The 23,259-nt window shown below is 44.3% G+C and overlaps 1 long non-coding RNA gene across 1 annotated transcript in view; it reads left to right on the top strand.

The window, feature by feature from the left end:
* LOC144756304 (uncharacterized) overlaps nt 1-23,259 on the top strand; it is a 93,252-nt gene that overhangs the window by 62,537 nt on the left and 7,456 nt on the right. The window contains exon 2 of the long non-coding RNA XR_013595118.1: nt 5,522-5,638. This is a non-coding gene — a long non-coding RNA (uncharacterized LOC144756304). The remainder of the gene's footprint in view (nt 1-5,521; nt 5,639-23,259) is intronic.

Below are 23,259 nucleotides of genomic sequence, written 5' to 3' on the forward strand. Positions count from 1 at the left end.
AAGTGTTCTGTGCATCCGTGTGTGTGTTGTAATTGCATTGATATCGCACTTGCACTTATATAGCGTCTTCGAACAATTATTTTTTTGCAGTTACTCGAAAAAGTGGGCAGTGGACCAAAGGAACACATACAGCACCCAACACGTCAATCACCTCTGTCATTTGTGAACAAATTGAATATACCTGTGTGCAAATCTCCACTTGCACCCCCTGCCCAGCGGTACCTCCCTTCAACAGGGAGTATAGGACAACAATACACAATTGGAGCAGCACCACATGTAGACCGAAAAATATAACTGAAATAATGTCAACACAAAACAGTCTCATATGACACTTCCTTATAAATAACAGTGTCTGTGAAATCCACAGGCTATTCTTTTTCTTCCTTTATTATATTATGTTCAATTCTTAAAAAGACCATCAGCCAACGTGTTTCGTCCACTTAAAGTTGGACTTCTTCAGGCCATCTCAAGCTTCAAAAGCCTATATCCATCAAAAATATATATGTACCAAAGTTCAAGATGACATTCCAAGTTTAAAGCCGAAATGTGACTACTTCACAGGACTGTTCCCAATGACAGTCCTAGTCGTAAAGTATAAATATAAATAAATGTCCTAATACAGATGATGTAGAAATGTAGTCACCACTTCCTGCACAAAGTACCAATCCCTCTCTATCTTTCTTACTAATTATTCTGTGCAGCTCTCATCCCTATCTATTCAACATAACATGCCACATAATTCCACTACACAAATAGACTACACACCATACAATTTTCCCAACTAATAATTCCAATACAACCCACATACTCCTACATAATTCCACTCCAAACCACACACATCCACTACACACCAAACCAAAACACATTCATAAAAGACATTTTCATTTACAAGGCCAATTGCTTTAACTCTCACAGATGCGAGACCTATTGCATTGCAAATGCTTGATGGTACAGGGGGCCGCTTTTGCAGTTGTGCTGTAATATCGGCCCCATGTACCATGCATCAGCACTGCAGTCTATACCACTAGCACCCCTCCCCCTTCTCCCGCCCTCCACCAGGGCCAGACTGGCGGTAGTGAGCACCCGGTGTTTTCCCTGTGGGCCTGAAGGGTGGGGCTGGTTTGGACCGGTGGGGGCCAGTTTTGGTAAGGGGGCCGGTTTTGCAGTTGTGCTGCAATATCGGCCAGTGAACAAAAATACAAAAAGCAGCAGCAGTGTTGCAGTGTTTCCCACTAGCATCCTCCCCCCGTCCCCCGACACAACACCCCTGCGGCCGGTCCAACTTAATTGCCAGGGCTGGTTTGCGTTCCCAGTCCGGCACTGCCCTCCACTAACGCTCGCTGTCATCGTGCTGCCCCCTCCTGCCTTCCATCTGCTCTCCGTGGTTTTGCTGACCCCTCATACAACCTGTTGATCAGTGTGCAGTGCTTACTATATGGTGCATGCTAACTTATCCCAGTGCCAAGAAGCCATTATTTTGCTTTACGGTGCAACTAAGCTTCTGGCTGTAACTACAAAAAGATAACTGCGTTTTTTTAACATCTGTTCACAATAATACTATTAAACATGAGGCAGGAGGAAGCTGTCCAGTGCTTTAACTTCCAATGTGGATTTGTATCATTTACATTTTTTATTTCTTTTTTTATATAGTTTGAATAAATGGATCACATTTATCGTACATGAATGATCCCAGATTATCGTGATTACTGCAATGGATTTCCTATGCCTGGTATATTGATTGTATGTTATAGTTGTATACTAACTGCATTTTTTAACTTACCGGCCTCTTCCTTGCTGTTCCTTCTCTCATCTGAAGGTGTACCATGTTATGCTCTCCCCATGTTTTCTTGCCCATTGTTTTCAGCACGTTTTCCTGCAATTGAAATGCCATGTGTACTGTATCCAATGGGTGTTGGTGAATGCATGTTATAACTCTGAAAAGCATATATTGGTATAGTGTCATCAACAAGCCTAGAGAGAGTTAATCTGCTGATTTGCCGGAGCAAAACACTTGTCAGCTGTATGCAAGATCACTAAAGAATCACAAACCCTTATTGGGCACGAGGCATGGCTTGCTATAGCATGATTCCTAAATGGCATATTTACATTGTAAAATAAGCCCTCATAAGTTGGTAAATTGAGATGGGTAAAGTGCTGCAGAATGCATGGCATGGGGTGGAAAGTGCGTATTGTGTTGAAATAAAACTGAAAGCTTACCAGAAGCCACAGAGCTGGGCAGACAACATCCATGATGGGCCTGTTCTACCTTCTTGGACAGCAGCCCATGAACCAAACAAGAAAATGGTAACTTTGCAATACTTGAGTCAGTCTGACTCCTGGTAAGAAGTCTGGCTGCATTCCATTCCATTGCTTTTTAACTCACCTCTGCCGTCACAGATTCGGACAAATCATGCGTAAAGCCTTTATTCTCCCACCCCAAAAGGGGCAGTCGAGCCTGAACAGTGTGTCCAGATCCTCTCTGAATGGACACCGAAGCAACCCTACATGTCTTTCAGCTGCTAAGATACCTAGGGAATGATATGAAGATTGCAAGAATCCTACCAAAGGTTGCCTCAGCCATTCCTCTTTCCAAGGTCAAACAATCAGTACCACTTTCAATTTGGTACAAGAAATTGCATATTAACCGCTGTGTATATTGCTCTGGGAGGGACATGCCTCGGCATAGCCCTGCATACCCTAAACGTCTATGACGGGGTATCTGTCTACGAGACCTCACGGCGCACTACTGGGCTGACCATCTGCAGGTAATTAACGAGTGGGGGTTTGCCCCTAGACAGGACCAGGCAAAGAGGCTTCAGAAGTCCTTGATGGGACTACACATTTACATCCTTTATTTATCTGGCAGATCAAAAACTGTGACCCTCCTGAACAGCGATGGAGGTGTATGATTAGGCGGTTTGCTATGTTGGCCGTCAGGGGACACAGTGGTATGACCCTTTTTAAAGAGATGACTGTGGCATAGGCAGTGACACCTGTCTCTGCCTGTGTTCAGTGACAGTGTGATGTCACCTCCCTTCCTCGGCTAAGTAGAATGTTGTGTATGTCAATGGAACATAGTGATGTCATAAGCTGTGTACTAAGGGTTGTGGGAGTGTGGCCTTTGGTTTCCTGCTGCAGACTGGGATGGATGAGATCTTCTGTATGGAATACATTTGGTTGTTCCAACATCACCACCTTGTCAGACCTTTCTTATGGAATACCACAGTGACACATTGAGGAAAGTACATAAGCTGCTGGGATATATTAAATGGGATGTAATTGGTATCTCTACACTGGGTGACCTCGCCTGAGGTGAGGGGTTGAAACCATTTCCATCCTTTCATGAAGAATACAATATCGATCCCTCACAGGAGTTACCCATTCACAGATCTACCAACTGGGAGAGCCAAGAGGAATGTAACCCTGTTGAAAATCAGAGAGGGGATGCCTGAGAAAATGGTCTTGTTCACTTAGCGAAGGCTGATTAATAATAGACAAATGCAAAAAGAACAATTGATGGACAGAATGCAGAACAATGTCATACATTCACCCCAGTACAGAGATCTAGGGCTAAATCCATCGTTTTTTTTGCTCACCATGCCATTCCAGTTTGGACCCAGCCATATGCAAATCACTCTTGACCCTCCGCCCAATGGGAACAGTCCAGCCCGAACTACCAGGCCAGGTCCTCCCTGGACTGGAAACAAGCATCCTAGGACCGGTTTCGGGCTTTCAACCCTCATAAGCCAGGATAGCTTGACTCCAGTGGCATGGAGAGCATGGGACCCACGTCTGGGCATACCCATCCCACTCGAGTGGTGAGCAAAAAAACAATGGATTTAGGCCCAGATTTCTGTACTGGGGTGAATGTATGACATTGTTTTGCGTTCTGTCCATTAATTGTTCTTTTTGCATTTGTCACCCGAGTGGGACGGGTATGCTCAGAAGTGAGTCCCATGCTTTCCCCGCCGCGACTTACCATAGACACAATTCCATTAATTTAATTTAATTTAATTTAATTTAATTTGCGTGTTTATATAGCGCTAGAATCACTCCCGGAGGAGTATCTCCGCGCTTCGACCGCTGCGAAACCCTTCCTGGCTTCCCTGAGAGATGGTCCCTTAATGGGTATCTCCAGGGTGAGACCAGGCATCCCCGGCGGTCTGGTGGGGCCGTTAGTGAAGATGAGGCAAGCTAATGCCCAGAGTTGCCGAGTGTGATCGCTGATCAGAGTGGGCACCGAGGCGAGAGAATTATCGAGTCCGCTGACCCTGGTCCAGAAACCTGCCGCGCCGGGAATCGAACCCTGGTCCCGGGCCGTCCTCTGCTCTCGGGTCTGCCGCCTCTAACCAGTGAGCCACACTACCTCACTAATGCACTTTAGAGTTCGCAGTGGCGAAGAGAGATGGAGTGAAGTGGTGGGGAACCCCCCCAGATCCTCACTAAATGCACGTGCATGGTGGGTATGGCACTGTATGGAAGTAGAACGTATCAAGCCGGGGTTGCCCCAGGATATGAGTGTGGGGTACACTTTGGAATCGATGGGAATGATGAGTGGCCCCGGAGCACTCCGAATTAACCATTGCCATGCACTTTAGAGCTGTAGACGTGGTTGATGGGGGTGTAAGAGCAGATTCCCTAAATAGATTGGGAGCCCAAGGACCCTCATTAAGTGTGAGGCCATGCAGGGTTCTGTGCCTTGGGCAGTGGGTCAAGAGAGGTGGTTGTGGGAGAACAGCTGAGTTTTTGGTGATTTCACAGACAGTTGTGTGTTGTGTTTTAACTCAAAACGGAAAATAAAAAGTTAAAAAAAAAAAATTGCATACAAACGTGCTCAGTGAGGCTCAGCTCGGGCCCTTAATGCGCAGCCTCACCACAAGGCCATTGCACATGCAGAGTCCTACACGGTGCACGAGTGATGTCTGCCCCCAGAACAGTCACATTCAGGAGGGAGGAGGGCGGGGTCTGGTATAATTTTGTCCTTTCCATCCACCTTGCCACCACCCATTTACTGTGGCTGGAAGTTAACACACCCCGGCTGGATGCCTATATGTGACATTTCAATGGTTTATGGCTTGGATCATGGATGTTTATGTGTGACATTTCCACGGTTTTTGGCCTAGCGCCGTCCTGAATGCTTATGTGTGACCGATTATAGCATGCTTTCTGGCCTGGGCGCTTATGTGTGACATTTCCACAGTTTATGGCTTGGGTGCTTGCTTATGTGTGACATTTCCACAGTTTATGGCTTGGGTGCTTGCTTATGTGTGACATTTTCATGGTTGATGGCATGGGTGCTTATGTGTAACATTTCCATGCGTTCTGGCCTGAGGACATGTGTGCCATTTTCACAGTTTATGGCTTGCGTGCCACTTGAGGGTGTGGGTGGAGCTAATGAAGGAAGTGGGTGGACCTGGGAAAAAGAGGTGTGGCCTCCGACAAACATTTGAGCACCTGCACTTCATATTTTCCAAATTAAGCACTGCATCCCTGTCTCACACAGCTCTTCTTTCTCTTGCAGGGGAGGCGCTGACATGCTACTATTGCCCGCTCGGCCTTTGCCTCCTACCCATCACCGAGACCTGTTCCTTTGGGCAGATGTGTGCCACCGCCACCGCCTCAGTGTCATCCGGCATTGGTGAGTAGTGCGAGACAGGCAGGCGCGTGCACACTCACAGTCTCACACACGCACACACGTCACGCCTATATACGTTGCGAGGTCTAGCCACTGACCTTAGTGGAATGTATTTATACTGGAACTGTGCTTGTTTGTTTACCTAAACACTCTACTGGGACCGGCTCTCACAGAGATGCCAATCTGGGGTTTTCATGCTGACAGACTAGGTCTGAGGTCTTCAGAAATACTAAAACAATGCTAAATGTTAACTGAGGGAACTATTGTCCAATGAATCTCTGCATACCGGACTGAGGGTAGATCTTAGGATGTCCAATTAGCATATATAAACTCTGTCAGGGCAGCCATCCTCGTCTTCTATCTCCTGCTCCTTGACAGAGAAGTATTGTTTTGCATGTTATTAACTTTATTTATGTAATTAAGGTTGAATAATAGTAGTTTCATTAAGTTATTGTTTAAAAAAATAGCTGATAATAGGAAATGTGGTTTGAGTATTGTTTATCCCAATTTATGGGTTCGGAGTAGGTTATGTAGTTATGCGGGTTAGGCTAGTGCTGAATAGGTACATTTTTTCATAGTTTTAGATTTAGGGAAAAAAGAAGAAATACTGTTGCGCTGCGAGCGAGCATGTTGCGCTTCAGCTCGCGGTGTAGTTTGAAGGATCCTGAGCTTGCTGCGCGAGCTGTGCACTTTCCGAGTCGACGGGCGCCACAGCAACAGTTGTACCTTGAGGGTGCTCATAGACATAGTAGTGTTGTCACACTCGTGTGCGTGACGACGTAGAGGGGCCATTTTGAAAAAGCAGTTGAGAGCAAGTCTGATGGCTTTCATGAAGCTAACGCTCGGCCATGAGGGTAAAGTACACTCAAGCGCTGCCTTCCCAACTGACAAACAGCTGATTCTGTCAGCCGGCAGGGTGGGAGGCAACGCAATCGAGTTCGGTAGAGCAGTTTTAGGGCTAGAAAGGAATAAATTAGAGCAGAGGCTGTCGTTTTTTGGTGAGAAAAGGTAGGAGTTAGTTTTGTTTGAATTGGTTAGAAGTTTTGAGGTTTGTAAAGAGCGGAGGAGACAAATTAAAGTTAAATACTTATTTATTTAAGTAGTAAAAGACCCACTGGTGCTAAAGTAAAGGCATCTAGTCAGATCAGCTCCAACCGCTTCTCTGAACTAGAACCAGGACTCACAAACAAATACATTCCATATTACATACACAAGAATCTATATGATGTAACAGAACTACAATTCCAATGACTAATAAATAAATACTACAATAGACATAGAAGACATATACCACATGTATATTTTCCAACAAAATAAAACAAAATAACAAAACTAGTCTAAAACATAATCACCCAATTTTTTAGGCAATTTCACATTTCTTTTAAGCGAAATAGGAACATCTTGTACAGAAGAACTCATAGAACTATTATCCCCATGAACAGAGGCATCAAGATCAGAAGAATTCAAACATGCATTGTCAGAATTAAAACACTTCCCAGAATTGTCATTAGAATGGACAGAATTTCCAGACGATAATAAATCACTAGAAAAATCATTAAATGAGGCACCAACACCATCTCCCATTTTTCTAAAAAACTGTTCCTGACCTGGTTTAAGAACAACCACCAAACTTTTGCTCCACCAACCCCTGTCCTTAACCCCTTCCATGCTCATGACGAGCTCAGCTCGTCATGCAGTACACTGCTCGTGTGCTCATGACAAGCTGAGCTCGTCATGAACAATGGGATTTAAGGGAGATCAGCACCAAGGGAGAATATCTCTAGCATTGAAGGTGTTAAGCAGAACAGTCGAGTTAGTAACAGCTTCAACTTGAAACGGTTCTGAAAATTTTGACGTACCCTTAGGTGTAAAAGATGGTTTACCAATTTTCACCCAATCACCAATTGCTACATTTTTGTTTTTACAATGGTGAGATTCATCATGATGAGACTTTCCAGACAAACGAGCTGTAACTATGTTGTTCCTAGCTTTATCAATAGAATCTTCTAAGCTAACTTCCTTTTTCTTTTCATTATTAATTAAAGGCATAAACACAGACCTTGGTTTCCTGCCTCTCATTAAAAAGTAAGGAGAAACTCCTGTACAAGAGTTAGGAGTCAAATGATAACGCCATATTTTCTCCTTTAAAAACTCAAAGACATCAAGTTTGCTTTCCAAAGCAGCTTGAATACCCTCTTTGAAAAATATGTTTGCCCTCTCAACTTGACCATTTGAACGAGGACTGTAAAGAGGAGCTCTTACTGCAGATACGCCAAACTTATTAAAAAATGCTTGCATTTTACTTGAAATGAATTGAACACCATTATCTGACATTATAGAAACCGGTGCCCCTTCAATCCTAAAAATGTTATCCAAAAAAAAAAAAACTTCATCAATAGTAGGATGTTCCATAAAAGAGTAATATAACCATTTAGAAAAATCATCAATCAAGACAATTAAAAATCTCTTCTCCCTACCAAGACACTCAACAGGTCCTGAAAAATCAATTGAAAGTCTTTGCCAAGGACCTGTAGGGCCATCACCTATAGACAGTGGGTCAGTAGCAACTTTCCAGTGTTTAACAGAATTAATGCATACTGAGAAGTTATGAATGAACCTTTCAACAGAAAGAAGCATCCAAACCAGGCCAACAATAATGGCATTTCAACAATTTCTTTGTTCCAGACACACCAGGATGTCCAGAATGTGCCAAGTGAATGATCCTATCTCTAAGACTAGCTGGTGGGATAAATAAATCTTGTCTTAATAAAATATCATTCTCAATAGACAATACCTCAGCAACGTGTGCAAAACTCCTCAAGGATAATTCCAAATTTTTCACAGAAGGCCATCCATTAATAACATAAAATGTAACCTTCTCCAACACACTGTCTTTCATTAAATGGTCATTCCATTCTTTCTCATTAACACCAAAACTACAAGATTCTACAGCATCAATAGAAGCCACCACACATTCATGTTGATCCATAATTTCATCACTAGAATCATTAATTGGAGGTAATCTAGACAAACAGTCTGCAGTGACATTTTTACCTCCAGGAATATGCTGCATCTCAAAATTGAACTCTTGCAGTCTTGCAATTAGCCTAACTAATCTTGATGAAGCTTTGCCACTTCTCACGCCATCCATCATATAAACAAGTGGCTTGTGATCAGTCACTAAAGTAAAAGGTCTTCCCCACAAAAAATTCTTAAACTTTTCCACAGCCCACACACAAGCTAGAGCCTCCTTTTCAATGGTACTATAGTGAACTTCTGCTCCCCTAATACCTCTTGAAATAAAAGAAATAACCCTTTCTCTACTGTCAACAATCTATGTGAACACTGCACCCAAACCAATTGTACTTGCATCAACAGTTACAAATGATTTACCTTCTGGATCAAAAGTGTTAAGACCAGGTGCCTTAGCTATAAGCTTAATAACATTTTCAAAAGCTGAATCATGAACATCTGTCCAAACAAACCTTGACCCTTTCTTTAACAGTTGTCTAAGTGGTTCAACAACCAAAGCATATCCTTTTACAAACTTAGCATAATACTTAAACCAAGAAATGAGCGCAAGGTATCCTTATCTTTTGGTTTACTACTGTTCTCCAGGCTGCTAATGATATCTTCTTTTGGAAAAATCCCTTCAGGAGTGATTTTGTGACCCAAATAGTTAATTTCACTAACCAAAAATTTACATTTTTCTTTGCTGACTGTCATACCCTTGTTGTTTAGCGTGCTTAAGACCTTTTCCAAAATTGAATTATGCTCATTAATGGTCTTAGCAAAAACAAGGATATCGTCTTGAAAAGACTGTACCCCTTTAAGACCATGAAATAAATTTTCGCTCAACTTCTGAAATACACTGGCAGCTGATGCCAGGCCAAAAGGCATCCTTAAAAACCTGTAAAGACCAAACGGGGTAATAAAAGCCGTTCGATCCTTCGAATCTTCCTCAAGAGTCACTTGATGATACGCAGATTTAAGATCAATGATCGAAAAAAATCTTGCACCATTGACAGACGCCAACATTTCTTGTATTCTAGGCAAAGGATGAGTTTCAATTACAATATTTTTGTTAAGTGAACGAAGGTCCACACATAGTCTAATATCTTGATTTTTTTAAGAGCGATAACTATCGCCGAAACCCACTCAGAACTGTCAGTAGGTTCTATAATACCTTGAGAGCATAAATCATGTAGATGTAATTTAAGCTAATCTCTCACTCCCAAAGGTACCATCCGAACCTTATGTTGAACAGGCAAAGCTCCTTTTGTAACTTAATTTTGTGTGAAAATCCCTTTACTTCTCCCACGACATCCTCAAAAACTTTCTCATGCTTATGAAGAATAGAAGATAAAGAATTTTCTAATACAATGTTATTTATAGGCATATCTCTTAACTGGATTGGATGATCAGAACCTGGACATAAATTTACACCTAGCTTACCCAAATCAAACCAACCTACAATATTTTTTCCATCAATTGCCACATATATTTTAGTGAAAATTTGGCGAGTTTCAAATTTCAAATGATCTTCAAAGAAACCCAACATTTTAATTTCAAAATTGCCAAAGGCTTTAGGATTAATGTCAGAAACTTTAAGCTTTACACCATTCCAATTTTCATTGAAAAACACATCAGATAAAATGGTTACTGGCGAACCCGAATCAGCCATGGCCTCAAACCCAACTTTTCCGACATGGACAGTCCCTAAAGGAGCTTTAAAAGGAAGAGTGACACTGCTAATATGGTCATTAAATGCATCATCATAAATAGTAATAATTAATTTTTCCATATCACCTTCAAAATTAGACACACAACGAACTGTGGTATTAGTATTAATATTTCTTTTAGGAGTCCTACAAACTGAAGTAAAATGACAATTTTTCCCACACTTACTACATTTCTTTTTAAGTGCAGGACAATCAGAAGAATTCGCTAAATGTGTTTTAGAACCACATCTAAAGCAACTTAAACCAGACTCTCTGCCTGTTTTGAAATTATTCTTCCCACGAGCTTGAACTGAACAAATAGAAGATACATTTGCACCTTTAACAGTTTCTGCTTCGATAATTTTTGAAGACTCTATCGACCTTTCAATACCTTTTGCCAAATCCACTACTTCCGCTAAAGTAGGATTGCGGCATGCCAAAAGTTGTTCTTGCACCTTTTTAGAAGAACAATTAAACACAAATTTATCTCTGATAGAAAGATCAACATATTCCCCAAACTCACAATTAGCAGAAAATACTCTCAAAGCCGCTATGTAGTCTTCAACGGACTCATCACTCATTTGTTTCCTCATGTGAAAAGCATGTCTCTCAATCATGACGTTTGGTTCATCTTCAAACTGCTTTTCCAGTCTCGCTACAGCTTCTTTAAACACATTACATACATCTCCTTCTCCCCTTGGTGCTGCAATAGTCTCAAGATTTTTAAAGATTTCAATTGCAGCAGTTCCTAGAAAACTGAAAAGAATAGCTTTTTTCCTTTCTGCAGAGAACTTTGTTGCATCAATTGCAACAATATAGTTTTCAAAAGTCTCTAGCCATTTCCTCCAACGCAATTTTGGTTTCCCAGGAATTTCCAGAAATATGGAAGGTTGATTGCAAATTTGAGAAGAAGACATATTGAACAATAACCAATATTAAAAAAAAAAAAATCTGAAATAAAATATGAGTATTAATAACAATAAGAAACACACATCACAGTTGTTCTTATAAAATAATAAAATGCACAAAAATAACAGCAATATAATAAAAATATCACTGTAATTAAAATGAGATATCAATTGACTTGCACTTCCAATATTATGTGTGCAAATCACAGTGGTTAAGTTAAAATAGCTGCTTTTTAGTGTGCAAATCACAGAAAGTAAGATTGTACTGCCGAAGAATGAATAGTGAATTGACTTGCACTTGAAATAAGATGTGTGCAAATCACAGAATTTAATATAAAATTGCACAGAATGACGATTTTCTTTTAAGTGAGCGAATCACTGTGTTCGCTGAAAAAGAACTTGGTTTACGCTTTAACTTCCAATTCTGCCAGCACTTTCTTCGTAAAATCACGCAGATCTTTAGAGATGCACTCAAAATGGCCGCGACGTTGCGTGCAGCCTGAACGTGAAACGACGCGTTCCACCACAGCTTGTGCGTTCCAACGCGCAGTCGTGTGACTCCGTACAACGTCACAGAGATCCAGCTCGCGAAGCAAGAACATCCAGCGAGCTGCACATGAGGCAAGCGCGAGCAGTTTCCAACGGACAAACGATCCGCTAGCGGTATGGTCAGCTTTAATCCTTAAATATAATTAAATTTCGACAGTACCTTAAATTTCAGCAAAGACACCCAACTCCTCAAACCAGAAGGACTGTGATAGCCGGCACAACCACGCAGTAAGTCCGTGCTGATTAATTTCGTAATAATCGATGTTGAGGAGATTCAGCAACACAGTGGGTCAATAAATAATTAAATAAACCTCGTCGCCATTGTAAAGAGCGGAGGAGACAAATTAAAGTTAAATACTTATTTATTTAATAAGTAGTAAAAGACCCACTGGTGCTAAAGTAAAGGCATCTAGTCAGATCAGCTCCAACCGCTTCTCTGAACTAGAACCAGGACTCACAAACAAATACATTCCATATTACATACACAAGAATCTATATGATGTAACAGAACTACAATTCCAATGACTAATAAATAAAAACTACAATAGACATAGAAGACATATACCACAAGGTTGAAGGATAAAAAAAATATATCTATCTATAATAAAATCTATCACGATATATAGAAAGTATAATTTAAAAAGGATGAGTATTGGTCTATGGAAAAAGAAGAGGGAAGTGAAGTGCAAGTTTATGGTACGAGACCTAGGGAGACTAAGAATATTGAATTGGGAGTCAGATTTCTGGCAACAATAAAGGAGAGCCTTGTGCCATATATAAGGAAGGTGTCCAACATGGCACAAAAGAAGGTGTCCACAGCGGCACAAAAGCTGGTGAGCAGTCTCATGAAGGCCTCTTAGAGCCTGAATTTGAGGATGAGGCTGATGAGTTCATTTGTTATGTTATGTTATGTTATGTTATGTTATGTTATTAAATCTTTTCTATAGCGCTCGGCTACTCAAGAAGAGTGTCCCGGCGCTTTATAGGAGAAAGAGAAGAAACTGCGACATACTAACATAACACCAGATAAAAAAAGAAGAAGAATCAGCCAGAAAATTTACAAAAGACAGACTACTGAGTGAACAGCCAAGTTTTAAGGCCCTTCCTAAAAGCCAGCAGGCTAGTGGCTCCCCGCAGAGCCAGCGGCAGAGAGTTCCACAGCTGTGGTGCCAGCAGTCCAAAAGAGCGGCCACCAAGGCGCGCTTTCTTAACCCGTGGGACAACAGCCAGGTGCAGGGATTCCGACCTCAGAGACCTGGTCGGTTGATAAAAGACCAGTCTCTTTTGGAGGTACTTAGCTCCTCCCTTGTGAAGAGCTTTGTAGGCCAGGGTCAATGCCTTAAAGGCGATCCGCTTGCGGATAGGAAGCCAGTGCAAAGTTGCCAACAGGCCCGAGGCACTGGAACGCCTATTAAGACCAAAAATTGCCCTGGCAGCGGCGTTCTGCACTACTTGGATGATTATTTTGATGTTGGATAGGATATGGACACAGACAAAGTACTGCAGACTGGTGGCTATTGCCTCATGTGGCTGATTTTTTGAAGCTATGGATAAGGAGGCCTTTAGAAAAGGAGGCCAGAGCTGTTATGAGTCTTGTAGTTGATGGTAAATCCTGCATGACGACATATCTGGATCCAGATTTGATTCGTTTTCTGTTTAATATTAGGCGTGGTCCCAGGAAGGGTTTGGAGAGGGAACTTAACCAGTGCCAAGATTGCTTGCTTGATGTGTTGGGGCCTTTGGCCAGAACTCTGTACATGGCAGAGGAGGCCAGAATTAATAGTGTCCAGATAGATAATGAGCTACTGAGAGGTTGGTCGCAGAGGGCGATTTTTTTCCTAGGAAACGCAAACACAACTTTGTCGATCGAAAGATGCAAAGCTATCCTAATGAGGATAAGTCCTAGGCTAGGGGACTTTACGAAAAAGGAGTCTACAGAGGACCCTAAGGAGTACTTGTTCAGAGAAGGAAAGGTGAAGGGAGTTGGAAAGTATGTTTCAACTTTCACCAGTCTGGACAAGGCTCAGTGTTCCTTAAGAAGAGTCTTTGGAAGGGGTGTTTTTGACCGGACCGAAGGCCCATTACCCTGGCCGGTCATACATGAGGGCTCAAAGAGGAAGAGCGAGCAGGATGCGCCAGGCAAGGGGACGAGCTCATTTCGCACAAGGATCTCAAGGTGAGTATGAAGACTGTTTTTGGTTCAACTCGAAGTGAGGTAGGGGGAAGGTTAAAATGGTTTGTAAGGAATTGGGAGAATTTAACCAAGGACAGTTTGGTTATTCTCACAGTAAAAGTATATGTTATAGAGTTAGAGGAAGAGCCAAAGCAGTTGAAGGAACCAGGTCAGGTGGTTTTTCAACAAGATCTGCAGGAGGTAGTAGGAAAAGAGGTAAAGGAGATGTTGCAGAAGGGAGCAATAGAGAAAGTATCGGAAAGAGATCTGGGATTTCTGAGTACTACATTTTTGGTGAAGAAAAAGAATAAGGGTTGGAGACCCATGATACATTTGAGAGGGTTGAATCAGTACATTGTTTACAGGCACTTCAAGATGGAGGGTATCTATCTTTTGAGGGATATTCTCCAGGAGAACGATTGAATGGTGATATTGGATCTGAAGGATGTTTATTTCACTATTCCTATAGCGGAAGAGAGTCGCAGATTTCTTCAGTTCAGGTGGTTGGAGAGCTGTTTCAGATTTCATGCCTCTCGTTTGGACTGGCGTCTGCACCATGGTGCTTTACAAAGGTGTTGAGACCAGTGGCCAAGTTTCTCTGGGAGAGAGGAATTCATATGATAATGTACTTAGGTAATAACAAAACACAAATAGGGTTGAGGCAAGAGTCCTGCACCTATTACCAATGTTGGCTTAATAGTATAGCTATGGTGCTAACAAAACAGGAAGTGCACCACTCTCCACTTCCTATTGGGTAAAACTCAAATACAATCAGAAACAAGAATTGTAATTAGCACTCATCAATTAGAAGTCTCATTGCAGTTCATAAAAGCATCAAACATCCATGACGAATAGTAGAAAAAGCAGATCCAAATTTTTCTTATAGTCGAAATAGTTGTTCTTTATTGATTAATATACGCAGACGTTTAAAATCCGTGCTCGGACGTTGTCGATTGCTGCGGGCCACCCTGCCTATTCTTGTAATTTTTTTCCACGTTCATCACACCCAAGATGACTATCGAGGCACTATATTTATTTGTGTCCCTGAGCTCTTTTTGCTAGTGGATCACGCAACATACCAACATAAATAGAATTCTGAGCTCTGAAGAAGTCCCGACAGAGACGAAACGCGTTGGCTAAAAGAATCATTGTGAACATTAGATTTTAAACGTCTGAATATATTAATCAATAAAGAACAACTATTTCGTCATGGATGTTTGATGCTTTAATGAACTGCAATGAGACTTCTAATTGATGGGTGCTAATTCCAATTCTTGTTTCTGATAATGAACTTAGGCAATTGATTTATTATGTCTCTGAGTCAAGAGGAGTTGGAGAAGCAGCTGCTTTTGACTATGGATCTTTAGGAAGGTTTGGGTTTCTTGATCAACAGGGAGAAGTCGGTTTTGAAGCCCAGTCAATGTTTAAAGTTTTTGGGATTTGTGGTGAGCACAGTAGAGAAGGCTCTAAGCTTACCAGAGAAGAAAGTTGTCAAGATAAGGTCAGAGGTGAAAGGAATGTTGAAGAAAGAGCGAATCACTCTGAAGAGTTTGGCAAAGGTGATTGGCGTGTTTTCCTTTTCTATTCAGGCGGTTTTTCCAGGGACACTTCATTACATGGCTTTGCAGAGATTGAAAGCAGAGACACTGAGGAAAGGTTTCGGGAATGGAGATCATGTTTTTCTTTCAGTAGAAGCTCGGGAGAAGCTTATTTGGTGGTTGGAGAACCTGGAGGCCTGGAATGGCTGGGCAATATTTGGAATAGGTCCAGATTTTTTTCTAGAGACAGATGAGAGCCTCTTTGGATGGCGGGCATGTTTGGAGAATCAGGAAACAGGTGGAAAATGGTCCTTGGAAGAGAGGTCGGAACACATAAATGGATTGGAGATGAGAGCTGGTCTTTATGCTTTACGAAGTTGTGGGAAAGAAGTTAAGGAGTTTCAATGTTTTATTGAAAATGGACAATGTTTCGATAGTTCGTTACATAAACCGCTTAGGTGAAAGCAGATCGAGGAATTTGCACAGTAAGCAAAGAGGATTTGGAGGTTTTGTCTAGAGCAGAAGATAGGGTTGTAAGCAGAACATTTTCCAGGTAAGGAGAATGTTGTGGTGGACTTGAATTCAAGGTATCTCAGGGATTTTAGCGATTGGAAGCTGAATGTTTAATACTTCCAGAGGTTATTTCAAGTTTGGGATCTGCTGGAGGTGGATTTGCTTGCGCCAAGGTTGGCGTTCCAGTAGGAGCGTTATTACAGTTGGAGACCGGATCTAGACGAGGTGGATGCATTTCAGCTGGATTGGAGGAAGGTTCGGGGGTATGCATTTCCCCATTTGCGATAATACAGAGGGTGTTGTTGATGGTGAGGAGACAGAGATGTCAGCTGGTTCTTGTGATGCCTTTTTGGGCAGGACATGCATGGTTTCCAGGGCGGTTAGAAATGGCAATAGAGGAGCAATTCTTGATACTGGAGTCCGAGGACATTCTTCTAGGGGGAAAAGGAGTTTTTCATCCTTTAGTTTTGGAAGGGGCATTGAGCCTTCTTATTTGGAAGATTTCAGGAGAGGAGTGCAGTTCTGAGGACTTTTAGAGCAGGCTCAAGAGTTACTCAGGGAGTCTTGGGCACCAGGAAGTAGAAAGAGGTATGTTGGAGCATGGAAGAAATTGATTTGTTGGTGCGCGGAAAGGAGCCTGGATCCTGTGGAGGCATCTGCCATAGAATTATCGAATTATTTATCTTCTTTGTTTCAGAAGGGATTGAGTTACAGAACTAGTAATTGTTATAGGTCTGCAATTGCTGCAGAACATGGTTTGGTAGGAGGTTGCTCAATAGGTAGAGAACCGCAATTTGTAGAGTTATGAAAGGAGTTAAGTTGCTGAGTCCACCAAGGCCAAGATATAGTTACTTGTGGGAAGTCAACAGGCTTCTTCATTTGTTTGAGGGATGGCCGATGAATATGTTTTTGAGTCTGAATCAGTTGTCAGGGAAGTTGGCAACTTCATTGTGTCTGATTTCTTTCAGGAGAGTTTCTGATGTTAAAGGGTTAGATGTTAGTGACGTATGTTATAATCCAGACAGGTTAATTTTAAAAAGTACTAAGAGAATGAAGTGCATGTTTTCCTCGATATTTTATCCAAAATGTGAGGAACATCCAAAGTTGTGTGTGGTAAGATGTTTCAGAGAGTAAGAGAATAGATTATGCGAGTTCAGAAGCATGATGATAATCAGCTGTTGATTTCGTATGTGAAGCCTTTTAGGGCAGTAACTTCAGCGACAAGTGATAGATGGGTGTGGTATTGTATGCTTGAGGTAGATGTAAGTTTGCAGGAGTGTGGTGCTCATTCAGTGAGAGGAGCAATGGCAAGTAAGGTTTTCATGTCAGGCGTACCTTTGGAGGAGACTTTGCATGCAGCTGATTGGTCAAATGCTGATGTTTTTGCTTAATTTTATTTGAAACTATTGGGTCATGTGTCGTATGTGGTTTTATCACAGCTTTGAACATGCATAATGCTAGTTTCCGGTCTTGTCATGAAATCTAGATCCTCCAAGTTTATGTAGAGAGAATCTGGATTTCATTAAAGACACAGAGGCTAGCATTATCCCTCCCACCCTCCCAGGTAAGAGTTTGGACGGGGAGTTGAATTATCGAGGTATGTCTTGTGTATATATATATATATATATATGAAGACTCATTGAGGAACAGATAATTTATGGTTTATTGTCTGTTTCAGATAACTAATAAAGGAGGGCACAAGGATTATGTTCATCGTTTGAATAAGTTAAAGGTTGTGAGTTTTGGGACCGGAGCAGCTTAAAAGAGGAAGATGGCTGCCGTGACAGAGTTTATATATGTTAATGGGACAGTCTAAGTTATGGAATTTTTGTGTTGGTGATGTAATACTTTGAAGTGCTGCAAGGAGCTGGCAATGAAAGTAACATGCATAATGCTAGCCTCCATGTCTTTAATGAAATCCACATTCCCTCTACACAAGCTTGGAGATTCTACATCCTTCACTCATAAAACAAATAGATGTTGATTGAGGTATCTCAATTTTATTTTGTGCTTGAAAAAAGGGGCCAAGAAGGGTTTTGTGATATCCAGATAGCTTATACATAGTCTAATTATTGATTGACATCTAAATGCCATTAAATCTATGCTTCCTACTCGTTTTCGTGGCCATATCCGGAATATCAATATACAATTATTAAACCATTCAATTAGATTGTTCCGACAATTTGTTTTGATAAATACCCCTTCATGATTTTACATCGGCATGATAACCGTTCTTCATGTACACTTCAATTGTTAAAGGTCAATTTTCCTTTCTTTCTTTCTTTCTTTCTTTCTTTCTTCCTCCCATCTCCAAGTCCCTCACTGTGGATGCTACACTTGCTGCTACCCTGAAAATTTCAGGGGTGCGAGAATGTTTAGGGAATTTCTAAATCCAACATATCCAGACACCGAATCAGAATAGTACCAAAAATTATCATGAACATAAAAAAAACTGCCCAAAGTGCTGAATTATGACTTATTGCACCTTACTGCTTGGCTGGTACCTTTGGGATGCTGGAGCGAGGCAGTCTGAACAGCCAAAGAGGGTGGCAGGGCGATCTAAAGGCAGACACCATGGATTAAAGGTGGGGTGAGGATGGATGATTCTAAAAATTTTTAAAAACAAGCAGCACAAACCTAGTGCTGAACCTCACAGGTGTTCTGGGTGGCATTTTACACACATTATTAACAACCATTGACAAGGTCAATTACTCAGGCATTGAATGACAACGTTCAACTTTGCCAACGTTTGTGAATGGCCTTTGTAAAAGTGGGCAAGGCTACTATTTTGTGTGTGTGATTGTGCAAGAGAAGATTGCCATCGTTCACAGAGAGGTGAGCCAATGACTGAAGTGGGCTGACCCTGTGCCCCATGCTGTATGCTGTGGTGGGTGATACAAAAATGTGAATGACACGTTAATAGATCAAGGATGAAGAGAGGTGGCAGAACGTCCCTATACATAAGTATATTATATACACAATTTTACTCACAGGGTCTTGACTAATGAGTGGACTGGAGGCAACATGCCTACCCATTCCACAAGCCAGTATCCTTCTCCACCAAGATATTTAATGACTTAAAATAAAATGGGCAAACGGTGTGAAGTCATTGTGTCATTTATTACAGAGAGGACTTCAGGTCCTTTCTCTTCCATCACTGTTGATTCTGTACCTCTGTAATTCCTGCCTGATGGTAACATTACTTGGAGTAGGTGAAACTGTCACTGTATTTTAGCACACTGCCTCCTAACAATAATCCCAAAGCCTGGTGGGCTACGAGAGCACAGCAAGGTCTGGCCCAATGAAACCCAGATACTGTGTTGGAGGTGGAGCAGCCCAGGCAGGTGAGCCACTGTCCAAAAAACACTGTTTAGGAAAAACAGCCCAGGGACTGGTTTGTGGTTGGGGCCATTGGGTCATTGTCAAATTGCCTATGTGACTAACCCAGCGGTGTAAGGAGCAGGGCTGAGAGCAGCCAGAGTCGGTGACCATGGCACAGTCTACCGGGGGACTGGAGTAGCAAAGGGTGATTATTGAAATGTGGTAGCAAGAGGTGATCCAGGTGAGTAGAAAGGATGTGATTGGGGCGTCAATATTGGGAAGACTGGTGAGTCCTGTGGGTCCAGGAAGCGGCCGGTAAGGAAGCAATGTGTTTTGAAGCTTGGAGGCGTAGGTGTCATGCGAGTACTGGAAGACAGTACTGAGTTCTGTTGGCCCAGGAGGATGGCGGTAAGGCAGCTATGAGTTCATAAGCTTGAGGGGTAGGAGAAGAGTGAGCGCTGGGTGACAGTGGAAAGTCCTTTGCATCCTGGAGGGTGGCTGTGAGGCAGCGATGAATTTTGAAGCTTGGGGGGAGGTGCTTTGTGGGTGCTGATGGACAGTGGTGAGTCCTGTGGGTGAAGGAAGGTGGTGGTGAGGTAGTGATGGGTTTGGAAGCTTATCAATCAATCAAACAATCAATCATATAATTAGTAAAGCGCACTACTCACCCTTGAGGGTCTCAAGGCGCTGGGGTGGGGAATGTTGCTACTGCTCGAAAAGCCAGGTCTTGAGGAGTTTTCTGAAGGTCAGCAGGTCTTGGGTCTGCCGTAGGTGGATGGGGAGGGTGTTGCAGGTCTTGGCGGCAAGGTGGGAGAATGATCTGCCGCTTGAGGTCGCTCTTCGGAAGTGGGAGGCTGTGGCGAGGGCGAGGTCGGCCGAGCGGAGCTGGCGGGTGGGGGTGTGGAAGCTGAGTCGTCTGTTGAGGTACGTTGGTCTGGTACAGTGGAATGCCTTGTGTGCGTGGGTTAGGAGCTTGAAGGTTATCCTCTTGTTGACCGGAAGCCAGTGCAGGTCTTTCAGGTGGGGTGTGATGTAGCTGTGGCGAGGTATGTCGAGGATCAGGCGTGCATAGGCGTTCTGGATGCGTTGGAGCCTTCTCAGGAGTTTGGTCGAGGCTCCTGCGTAGAGGGCGTTTCCGTAGTCCAACCTGCTGCTGACGAGGGCCTGGGTGACTGTTCTTCTCGTTTCAGTGGGGATCCACTTGTAGATCCTGCGGAGCATGCGGAGGGTGTTGAAGCAGGAGGAGGAGACGGCGTTGACCTGTTTAGTCATGGAGAGGGTGGAGTTGCGGATGACCCCTAGGTTGCGTGCATGGTTCGTGGGTGTTGGAGCTGTTCCCAGTGTGGTCGGCCACCAGGAGTCGTCCCAGGCCGAAGGGTTGGATCCGAGGATGAGGACCTCCGTCTTGTCCGAGTTCAGCTTCAGTCGGCTGTTCCTCATCCATTCAGCGACGGCCTTCATTCCTTCATGAAGGTTGGTTTTGGCGGTGTGGGGGTCCTTGGTGAGGGAGAGGATCAGCTGGGTGTCATCGGCATAGGAGATGATGTTGAGGTCGTGCCGACGGGCGACGTGGGCGAGCGGTGCCATGTAGATATTAAACAGAGTTGGGCTGAGGGATGAACCCTGGGGTATGTCGCAGATGATCTTGGTGGGTGTGGAGCGGAAGGGGGGAAGACGGACGCTCTGTGTTCTGCCAGAGAGGAAGGAGGTGGTCCAGTCCAGGGCCTTCTCTTGGATCCCGGCGTTGTGGAGGCGTGTTTGTAGTGTGTAGTGGCAGACCGTGTCGAAGGCGACTGACAGGTCCAGGAGGATGAGGGCTGCCGTTTCTCCGTTGTCCAGCAGGGACTTGATGTCATCAGTGGCGGCGATGAGGGCAGTCTTGGTGCTGTGGTTGCTGCGGAACCCGGACTGGGAAGGGTCCAGGAGGTTGTTGTCCTCGAAGTAGCGGGTCAGTTGTTCATTGACAGTCTTCTCGATGACCTTTGCTGGGAATGGGAGCAGGGAGATGGGCCGGAAGTTCTTGAGGTCCTTGGGGTCCGCCTTTGGTTTCTTGAGTAAGGCGTTGATCTCGGCGTGCTTCCAGCTCTCCGGGAAGGTTGCTGTCTCGAAGGAGGTGTTGATGACTTTCCGGAGATGGGGTGCGATAGATGTGCTGGCTTTGTTGAAGATGTGGTGTGGGTATGGGTCTGATGGAGATCCGGAGTGGATGGTGTTCACGATCTTGATGGTGTCGTCGTCGTTGATGTTGGTCCAGGAGAGCAGGCGGTTGGTGCGGATGGTGGTCGTGGGGTGGCGGTCTCAGTGGCTGCCGGGGCGGCCATGGCGTTGATGCTGTTGTGGATGTCTGTGATCTTGCAGTGGAAGACGGTGGCCAGCGAGTCGCACAGGTCTTGCGAGGGTGGGACATCGTTGGTGTTGGAGCTGGGGTTGGAGAGTTCCTTCACGATGTTGAAGAGCTCTTTGCTGTTGTGCGCGTTGTTGTCTAGGGGGTCTTTGAAGGAGGCCCTTTTGGCAGATATGATGAGGTGATGATGTCTGGGGATAATGTTCTTGTGTGCTGCGTGGCTGTCTGGTGTTCGTTCACGGAGCCAGATCTTCTCCAGCTTTCGGAAGGTTTGCTTGGAGGCCCGGAGGTCTTCAGTGAACCAGCTGGCTTTCTTGTTGGTGTGACTGTTGGAGGGTTTCTTGATCGGGGCGAGGGTGTTGGCGCAGTCGTTGATCCACTGGCTGAGGTGCGAGCAGCGGTGTCGGGGTCGATGGGGTTGGCGGGTGGGCTCTGGCCGATGGTGGTGGTTAGTTGGTCTTCGGTGACTTTGCTCCAGCAGCTGCGAGGCATCTGTTGGGTGCGGTTGTGCTTGGTGGGTTTCTTGAAGGTTAAGTGGATGCAGCGATGGTGGGTCCAGTGGAGTTCGGTGGTGTGGTTGAAGGAGACGTGGGGGCTTGCGGACAAGATGGGGTCAAGTGTGTGACCGGCGGAGTGGGTGGGTGGGTGTTGTGATGAGTTGTCTGAGTCCGAGGTTGGCTAGGTTGTCGATCAGGGTGGTGGAGTTGGTGTCGTTGTTGTTCTCCAGGTGAAAGTTCAGGTCCCCGAGGAGGATGTAGTCCGTGGAGGCAAGGGCGTGTGTGCTGATGAAGTCGGCGATGGAGTCGCTGAACTGTGGTCAGGGTCAGGGTCTGTAGATGAGGGTTCCTCTGAGGGTGGTGTTGGGGTCGATGTGGATTTGGAAGTGCAGGTGTTTGGTGGTGCTGAGGGTGTCGTCGGTGTTGGTCAAGACTCTGAGAGTGTTCCTGTGGATGATGATGATTCCGCCTCCTGCTCCGTTGGTGCGGTCCCTGTGGGTGATCTTGTAGTATTCCGGGACGGCTATGGCTATGTCGGGTGCTGAGGAGGGGTTCAGCCAGGTCTCCGTCAGGAAGGCGACGTCTGGGGAGGTTGAGTCGAGGAGTTCCCAGAGTTCAACAGCGTGTTTGCGGGCAGACCGGGTGTTGAGAAGGATGCATCTGAGGTGGTCGGGTTCTTTCCTGGTCGGTAGCATGGTTGGGCGGATGCTTGTGAAGCTGCAGTTCCTGCAGGTGAAAGCTCCGTGGGTGTGCTTCGGGCGGCCAGGAAGGAGGTGTGTGATCGTCCGGTGTTGAGTGCGTGGGGGGTTCTGGCATCGTAGCGGTATCAGGCGTCGTAGTGTTTGCGGGGTCCAGGGGTCCTGGTGCAGGGCGCGGTCCAGGCGTGGACGGGCGCAGTATGGCTTGCCTTAGGCGTGCCTTCGGCGCGCCAGCAGTGCGCCCGCTGCGCGGCCTCCATATGAGGGGATGTGGGAGCGAGGAGCCGCTAGGAGGAGGGGCGGCGAAAGGGATTGGAGGGGGGCTGCAGGGCAGGAAAAACAGGCAGGGGCGGCGGGAGAAC

Source organism: Lissotriton helveticus, chromosome 5_1, assembly GCF_964261635.1.
Source record: "Lissotriton helveticus chromosome 5_1, aLisHel1.1, whole genome shotgun sequence".
In the NCBI taxonomy this organism is placed as follows: Eukaryota; Metazoa; Chordata; class Amphibia; order Caudata; family Salamandridae; genus Lissotriton; species Lissotriton helveticus.